The sequence below is a fragment of the Arachis hypogaea genome, chromosome 13 (genome assembly GCF_003086295.3).
Source record: "Arachis hypogaea cultivar Tifrunner chromosome 13, arahy.Tifrunner.gnm2.J5K5, whole genome shotgun sequence".
NCBI classification, from domain to species: Eukaryota; Viridiplantae; Streptophyta; class Magnoliopsida; order Fabales; family Fabaceae; genus Arachis; species Arachis hypogaea.
The window spans coordinates 119490591-119499837 of record NC_092048.1 but is presented as its reverse complement, the minus strand read 5'-3'; the positions used below and the strand labels follow the sequence as shown (position 1 = coordinate 119499837).

Here is a 9247-nt window from a genome sequence, read left to right as displayed (position 1 = left end):
TGGTTGCCCAGTAGGCCTTATGTTCCAGTTCCACAGGCAAGTGGCATGCCTTACCATACACAAGTTGGTATGGAGAGGTCCCTATAGGGGTCTTGAATGCTGTTCTGTAAGCCCACAGAGCATCATCCAAGCTCCGTGCCCAATCCTTTCTACGGGTGTTTACTGTCCGTTCCAGGATTCTCTTTAATTCTCTGTTAAAGACTTCAGCTTGCCCATTGGTTTGTGGATGATATGGAGTGGCCACCTTGTGGCGAATTCCATACCGAACCATGGCAGAGTAAAGCTGTTTATTGCAGAAGTGAGTGCCCCCATCACTGATTAACACTCTAGGGACACCAAACCTGCTAAAGATATGTTTCTGGAGGAACTTCAGCACTGTTTTAGTATCATTGGTGGGTGTGGCAATAGCCTCAACCCATTTTGATACATAGTCAACTGCCACCAGAATATAAGTGTTTGAATATGATGGTGGAAAAGGTCCCATGAAGTCAATTCCCCATACGTCAAACAACTCAATTTCCAAGATTCCTTGTTGAGGCATGGCGTAACCATGAGGCAGATTACCAGCTCTTTGGCAACTGTCACAATTACGTACAAACTCTCGGGAATCTTTATAGAGTGTGGGCCAATAGAAGCCACATTGGAGGACCTTGGTGGCTGTTCGCTCACCTCCGAAATGGCCTCCATATTGAGATCTGTGGCAATGCCACAGGATCCTCTGTGCTTCTTCTCTAGGCATACACCTACGGATAATTCCGTTTGCACATCTCTTAAAGAGATAAGGTTCATCCCACAAGTAGTACTTTGCATCAGTAATTAATTTTTTCTTTTGTATCTTGTTGTACTCCTTGGGTATGAACCTTGCAGCTTTATAGTTTGCAATATCGGCAAACCATGGTGCTTCCTGAATGGCGAATAAATGCTCATCAAGAAACGTCTCAGAGATCTCAAGAGAAGGGAGGGACGTCCCTTCCACTGGCTCTATCCGGAACAGGTGATCAGCCACTTGGTTCTCTGTTCCTTTTCTGTCTCTTATTTCTATATCAAACTCTTGCAGAAGCAATACCCATCTGATGAGCCTGGGTTTTGAATCCTGCTTTGTGAGTAGATATTTAAGAGCAGCATGGTCAGTATACACAATCACTTTTGATCCTACTAAGTATGATCTGAATTTGTCAATGGTGTAAACCACTGCAAGTAATTCTTTTTCTGTGGTTGTGTAATTTTTCTGGGCATCATTTAGAACGCGACTGGCATAATAAATGACATGCAGAAGCTTGTCATGCCTCTGTCCCAATACTGCACCAATGGCATGATCACTGGCATCACACATTAGCTCAAATGGTAATGTCCAATCTGGTGCAGAAATGACTGGTGCTGTGACCAGCTTAGCTTTCAGTGTTTCAAACGCCTGCAGGCACTCTGTGTCAAACACAAATGGCGTGTCAGCAGCTAGCAGATTGCTTAGAGGTTTTGCGATTTTTGAAAAATCCTTTATAAACCTCCTATAGAATCCTGCATGCCCCAGAAAGCTTCTGATTGCCTTAACATTGTCAGGTGGTGGTAATTTTTCAATTACCTCTATTTTTGCTTGATCCACTTCTATTCCCTTGTTTGAGATTTTATGCCCAAGAACAATTCCTTCAGTCACCATGAAGTGACACTTTTCCCAGTTTAAAACTAGGTTGGTTTCTTGGCATCTTTTCAAAACAAGTTTCAGGTGATCAAGACAGGAGCTGAATGAGTCTCCATATACTGAGAAGTCATCCATGAAGACTTCCAGAAATTTTTCCACCATATCAGAGAAAATAGAGAGCATGCATCTCTGGAAGGTTGCAGGCGCATTACATAGCCCAAATGGCATCCTTCTATAAGCAAACACTCCGGATGGACATGTGAATGCTGTTTTCTCTTGATCCTGGGGATCTACTGCAATCTGGTTATAGCCTGAGTAGCCATCCAAAAAGCAGTAATAATCATGACCTGCTAGTCTTTCTAGCATCTGGTCTATGAATGGTAAAGGAAAATGATCCTTTCTGGTGGCTGTATTGAGCCTCCTGTAGTCAATACACATGCGCCACCCTGTAACTGTTCTTGTAGGAACCAGTTCATTTTTTTCATTATGAATCACTGTCATGCCTCCCTTTTTTGGGACGACTTGGACAGGGCTCACCCAGGGGCTATCAGAAATAGGATAAATAATCCCAGCCTCCAGTAATTTGGTGACCTCTTTCTGCACCACTTCCTTCATGGATGGATTTAACCGCCTCTGTGGTTGAACCACTGGTTTGGCATTATCCTCCAATAGGATTTTGTGCATGCATCTAGCTGGGCTTATGCCCTTAAGGTCTCCTATGGACCACCCAAGAGCAGTCTTGTGTGTCCTTAGCACTTGAATAAGTGCTTCCTCTTCCTGTGAATTTAAAGCAGAGCTTATGATCACTGGAAAAGTGTCACCTTCTCCCAGAAATGCATATTTCAAGGATGGTGGTAGTGGCTTGAGCTCGGGTTTAGGAGGTTTTTCCTCTTTCAGAAGAAAGTTCAGAGGCTCTTTCAGGTCCTCTGAATCCTCCAAATCAGGCTGAACATCTTTAAAGATGTCTTCCAACTCTGATTCGAGACTCTCAACCATGTTGATCTCTTCTACCAAAGAGTCAATGAGATCAACTTTCATGCAGTCTGTTGATGTGTCTGGATGCTGCATGGCTTTGACAGCGTTCAACTTAAACTCATCATCATTGACTCTCAGGGTTATTTCCCCCTGTTGGACGTCAATGAGGGATCGTCCAGTTGCTAGGAAGGGTCTTCCTAGAATGAGAGTAGCACTCTTGTGCTCCTCCATTTCCAGCACAACAAAGTCAGTGGGAAAGGCGAATGGCCCAACTCTGACAATCATGTCTTCAATCACGCCTGATGGGTATTTAGTGGAACCATCAGCAAGTTGGAGACATATCCGGGTTGGTTTAACTTCTTCAGTTAAGCCAAGCTTCCTGATAGTGGATGCAGGTATTAGGTTGATGCTTGCCCCAAGATTGCATAAAGCTGTCTTGGTGCAATCACCTTCTAATATGCATGGTATCAGAAAACTCCCAGGGTCTTTAAGCTTTTCAGGAAAGCTTTTCAGGATGACTGCACTGCATTCTTCAGTGAGGAGAACTCTTTCTGTTTCTCTCCACTCCTTTTTATGACTCAAGATCTCTTTCATGAACTTGGCATAAGAAGGTATTTGCTCAAGTGCCTCTGCAAATGGAATCTTTATTTCAAGAGTCCTTAGATAATCTACAAAGCGAGCAAATTGCTTATCCTGCTCTTCTTTCCGGAGTTTTTGAGGATAAGGTATCTTGGCTTTATATTCCTCAACCTTAGTGGTTAAAAAAGCCTTTTTAGAGGGGTTGTTATCAGCACTTGTGTGTGTCTGATCCCTCACTGGCAATTGAGTGCCAGAGTCAGAAGCTGGAGTGACTTTAGACACCAGCTCACTGTCTGTTCCTGGCGCCTGAACGCCAGAAATGTGCCCATTTTGGGCGTTCAACGCTGGATTCTGCCCCATTTGGGCGTTCAGCGCCAGCCTTCCACCCATTTTCTGGCGTTTTAGCGCCAGAATTATTTTTTCCTGGGCTCTTACTGTCCTCAGGTGAATCTTTGGTGGGTTGCTCATTTCTTGAATTTTTGATGCCTTGAGGTGGGGTATTTAGTGTTTTCCCACTCCTTAATTGAACTACTTGGCATTCTTCAGCTATTTGCCTTGATAGCTGCTGCTTTGTTTGCTTAAACTGTTCGTCCATATGTATATTAGCTATCCTTGTCTCCTGTAGCCTGTCCTTGAATTCAGCTAGCTGCTTTGTTAGAAAATCCAATTGCTGATTGAATTCAGCAGCTTGTTTTACAGTACTGAATTCAGCAGTTACTGTTTTAACCTCTTCATTCATGGAAGGGTTGCTGCTTAAGTACAGATGCTGATTCCTGGCAACTGTATCAATGAGCTCTTGAGCCTCTTCAATTGTCTTTCTCATATGGATAGATCCACCAGCTGAGTAATCTAGAGACATCTGAGCTCCTTCTGCAAGCCCATAGTAGAAGATGTCTAACTGAACCCACTCTGAAAACATTTCAGAGGGGCATTTTCGTAGCATCTCTCTGTATCTCTCCCAGGCATCATAAAGAGATTCATTATCTCCTTGTTTAAAGCCTTGGATGTCCAGCCTTAGCTGTGTCATCCTTTTTGGAGGAAAATACTGATTCAGGAATTTTTCTGTCAGCTGTTTCCATGTTCTTATGCTGGCCTTAGGTTGGTTATTTAACCACCTCTTAGCTTGATCTTTTACAGCAAATGGAAATAGTAATAGTCTGTAGACATCCTGATCTATTTCCTTATCATGCACTGTGTCAGCAATTTGTAAAAATTGTGCCAGAAACTCTGTAGGTTCTTCCTGTGGAAGACCGGAATACTGACAACTTTGCTGCACCATGATAATGAGCTGAGGATTCAACTCAAAGCTACTAACTCCAATGGAGGGTATGCAGATGCTACTCCCATATGAAGCAGTAGAGGGGTTAGAATATGACCCCAGAGTCCTCCTGGACTGTTCATTTCCACTTATGTCCATGATGGATAAAAGGATATAACTTGGATTGATTTACCTTTTTATTTATTTTATTTTATAGAAAGAGGACAACTTAACCAAAAATAAAAATAACAAAAATTATGATTTTCGAAAAAGATGAGGAGAGAGAAAAGTGGTTAGGAAGTTTTGAAAAGGATATGATGATTTTAAAAAAAAAAATTATTTTATTTTTTTTTTATTTTTTTTTGAAATAAAAATCTGAATTTTATAAATATATTTCGAAAATTTGTTTTTTAAAATAGAGAGAAAAGATATTTTTGAATTTAAAGAGGAGAGAGAAAAACAATAAGATAGCACAAGATTTAAAATTTTTAGATCTAATGCTCCCTATTTTCGAAAATTTTGGAGGGAAAACACCAAGGAACACCAAACTTAAAAATTTTAAGATCAAGTCACAAGGAAAACTCAAGAACACGAAGAAAGAACACCAAACTTAAAATTTTTAGAAAACCAAACCAAAATTTTCGAAAATTTTAAGGAAAATCAATCAAGAAAACACCAAACTTAAAGTTTGGCACAGGATCTAATAGAGAAATTATTTTTGAAAACTATTTTTAAAAAAGAAAATAAGGATTCTAAAATTTTAACACGACAATAATAAGAGACTCTAAACAAAAAAAGAAATTTTTCCTAATCTAAGCAACAAAATAATCCGTCAGTTGTTCAAACACGAACAATCCCCGGCAACGGCGCCAAAAACTTGGTGCACGAATTATGAATCACACTTTTCACAATTCGTACCACTGACCAGCAAGTGCACTGGGTCGTCCAAGTAATACCTCACGTGAGTAAGGGTCGAATCCCACGGAGATTGTTGGTTTGAAGCAATCTATGGTTATCTTGTAAATCTTAGTCAGGAAGTCAATTATGTTTATCAGTTGAATTTCAAATAAACAATAGAGCATGGATTAAAGGTTACTTGTTATGCAGTAATGGAGAATATGTTGGAGTTTTGGAGATGCTTGGTCTTCTGAATCTCTGCTTTCCTCTGTCTTCTTGTTCACGCACGCACGTCCTCCTATGGCAAGCTGTGTGTTGGTGGATCACCGTTGTCAATGGCTACCGTCCATCCTTCCAGTGAAAACTACGCTCACGCGCTCTGTCACAGCACGGCTAATCACCGGTTGGTTCTCGATCCGGTTGGAATAGGATTTACTATCCTTTTGCGTCTGTCACTAACGCCCAGCCTTCAGGAGTTTGAAGCTCGTCACAGTCATTCAATCCTTGAATCCTACTCGGAATACCACAGACAAGGTTTAGACTTTCCGGATTCTCATGAATGCTGCCATCAGTTCTAGCTTATACCACGGAGATTCTGATTAAGGAATCTAAGAGATGCTCATTCAATCGGATATAGAACGGAGGTGGTTGTCAGGCACACGTTCATGGTTTGAGGAAGGTGATGAGTGTCACAGATCATCACCTCCATCACAGTTAAGCGCGAATGAACATCTTAGATAGGAACAAGCGTGTTTGAATGGAAAACAGAAATACTTGCATTAATTCATCGAGACACAGCAGAGCTCCTCACCCCCAACAATGGGGTTTAGAGACTCATGCCGTCAGAGAATACAAAGTTTTGATCTAAAATGTCATGAGATCCAAAATAAGTCTCTAAAAGTTGTTTAAATACTAAACTAGTAGCCTAGGGTTACAAAATATGAGTAGACTATGATGGATGATGCAGAGATCCACTTCTGGGGCCCACTTGGTGTGTGCTGGGCTGAGACTTAAGCAATTCACGTGCAGAGGCCATTTGTGGAGTTGAACGCCAGTTTTTATGCCAGTTTGGGCGTTCAACTCCAGCTTTTGATCCTTTTCTGGCGCTGGACGCCAGAATTGGGCAGAGAACTGGCGTTGAACGCCAGTTTACGTCGTCTATCCTTGTGCAAAGTATGGACTATTATATATTGCTGGAAAGCCCTGGATATCTACTTTCCAACGCAATTAGAAGCATGCCATTTCGAGTTCTGTAGCTCCAGAAAATCCACTTTGAGTGCAGGGAGGTCAGAATCCAACAGCATCAGCAGTCCTTTTTCAGCCTGAATCAGATTTTTGCTCAGCTCCTTCAATTTCAGCTAGAAAAATACCTGAAATTACAGAAAAACACACAACTCATAGTAAAGTCCAGAAATATGAATTTTTCCTAAAAACTAATAAAAATAGACTAAAAACTAACTAAAACATACTCAAAACTATATGAAATTATCCCTAAAAAGCGTATAAAATATCCGCTCATCATGCCTCCAGACGATTAGCCGTGCTGTGACAGAGCATTTGAACCATTTTCCCGAGAGGATTAAAAGTAGCCATTGACAACGGTGACATCCTTACAAAAAGCCAGTCATGGAAAGGAGTAGGATTGATTGGATGAAGGCAGCAGGAAAGCAGAGGTTCAGAAGAACGAAAGCATCTCTATGCACTTATCTGAAATTCTCACCAATGATTTACATAAGTATCTCTATCCTTGTTTTCTTCTTTATTTTTGAAAACTCCATAATCAATTATTATCCGCCTGACTGAGATTTACAAGGTGACCATAGCTTGCTTCATACCGACAATCTCCGTGGGATCAACCCTTACTCACGTAAGGTTTATTACTTGGATGACCCAGTGCACTTGCTGGTTAGTTGTATCGAAGTTGTGACAAATTATGAATTAAGATCAGAGCACCAAGTTTTTGGAGCCATTACCAGGGATCACAATTTCGTGCACCAAACAACTTGTACAAACATATCAAGGTATCGAATGGGATGACAATTAAAATTAATTTGACAATTTTAAAGGTCTAAAAAATATGTTTATTCAATTAATCTCAATTAGAAGAAAATTCACAACAATATACATTTACAAAGATAAAGTACAAATTAAATTAATAAGTTTTACTCTTCTCAACCCAAAAATTATCATAAAATATAAATTTTTTATTTATCAAATGTACACCCTACTATATTTTTACCAACCATCTGTATTCATACCTCATCTTTTGTAATGGAGGCTACTCTAATCTAGACCCTAACAATTTAGGTGCCATGCTCTAAATTTTGTATTCTTCAAAGCAGTTTTGACATAAAAAAAAAAAACATAAAAGCATCAATAAATAGACAATTATATATAGTTAATGGTTTTGTCTATGATAGAAAAAGTAGTTGCAAGATCTTAAAGGACTAGATGAGAATATTCCATTCTAATGACTTTGATTGGTGCCATACAAAGGGGTATGATTTTAAAAATTTGGCCCTCAACTTGTGCCAATAGCAAAATATACCAGTTGGATTAAGCAAAGCATTGATCATTTTTTGTAAATCACATAACAACAGAGCTAGTTGCCAATAATATCAGTGCAGGAGATGCGTAGTACCAGTTCTTCAACTTGGAGACCCTAATTGACGGAGGTTAGGATGAATGGGATTGGTAAACTGGTTGCCGCCATGTGCGAGAGTATGTGTGCTTGGCAAAAGCGTTGAAACAAAGTCATCGTCCTGTAAACATGCCAGTATGAATCAGTTGAATTATTTAATTAACTAATTATAACATGAAGTAACTAAAAAACAAGAGAAAAAAAATATTGCTCGGGGACTCATAAGGAGACAGACAATTCACCGATGAAAATGGAGTCAGAGTCTACAGTAGCTGTGGAGGAATTGGAGTTGTTGTTGTACGGTCCTTTGAGAAACTTCCTAAGATGCTGTCTTTTTTCTCATTGGAATTCAGAGAAGTCAACGAAGAAATCTTCTCTACCTCCACTGTCGTTGAAAAGCTCAATGGTGGAGAAAAGGGTTTCGGACGGTTCAATTCACGGTGAAAACAGATCGAATTGGAGCCATTATGGTAGCGTCACAACAAGCGGCAACAACGAGGAAGATAAGAGTCCTAGTGGCAGCGATAGCGCCAGCGCCAGAGGAGATAGGCCGAGGCACCGGCATAGTAACTCCGTGGACAGTTCTAAGGGAGTGTTCAGAGATATCATAGAGGCTAAGAAAGCAATGCCTCTCGAAAAGCTTGCTGAGCAATGGACCATTGATCCTAAAGCGCCAATTTGTTTATGATCATGATACTCACTTCAATTTTCATTTTTATTTTTCTATTTTTTATCTTTTTATTTGATTTTGAGTAGAAGTTTTTGTTTTTGCAATTTGCGGTTCATCTTAATGTTATTTTCGAACAATTTCTTTCGAGAAATCTTTAATTTATGGTATGGGAACGTTGAATTTGGTAATGATATTTGATTATTGTCATGTTTTTTCTTAATCTTTAGCAGCCATTATTGACGATATTGAAGGATATAAACTTGTTGATTGGCCAATGCAAGTGATGATCATAATGAGTTCATATGCTTAAAACCCATATTTATAAAAGAACTCTAAATTATTACTGTAAATCTCGGATAATTAGTAAATAATTAACCAATAAATTAATTATTATTCAAAGAAATTAGAAAATTAAATTTAATAAGTTAGAAGGGTAAAAATAATTAAAATACTAATTTTAACACTAATTTTAAATATTTTTACCCAAAATTAGGCCAACGAGTTAAAAAGGTTGAACGGGCCCAAGTGAGCCCAAGCCCATAAACCCAATCTACACTAAAGAATTTCATTCAACCTTCTTCCCCATTTCTT

The 9247-nt window shown here is 39.5% G+C and overlaps 1 long non-coding RNA gene across 1 annotated transcript; it reads right to left on the bottom strand.

The window, feature by feature from the left end:
- Window positions 1–6097: 6097 nt before the first annotated feature.
- Window positions 6098–8690, bottom strand: LOC140178186 (uncharacterized). The gene is made up of 2 exons (XR_011870440.1): window positions 8229–8690; window positions 6098–8107 (listed from the first exon to the last, which is right to left on the bottom strand). It is a non-coding gene; the product is annotated as an uncharacterized lncRNA (long non-coding RNA).
- Between the last annotated feature and the right edge of the window lie 557 nt (window positions 8691–9247).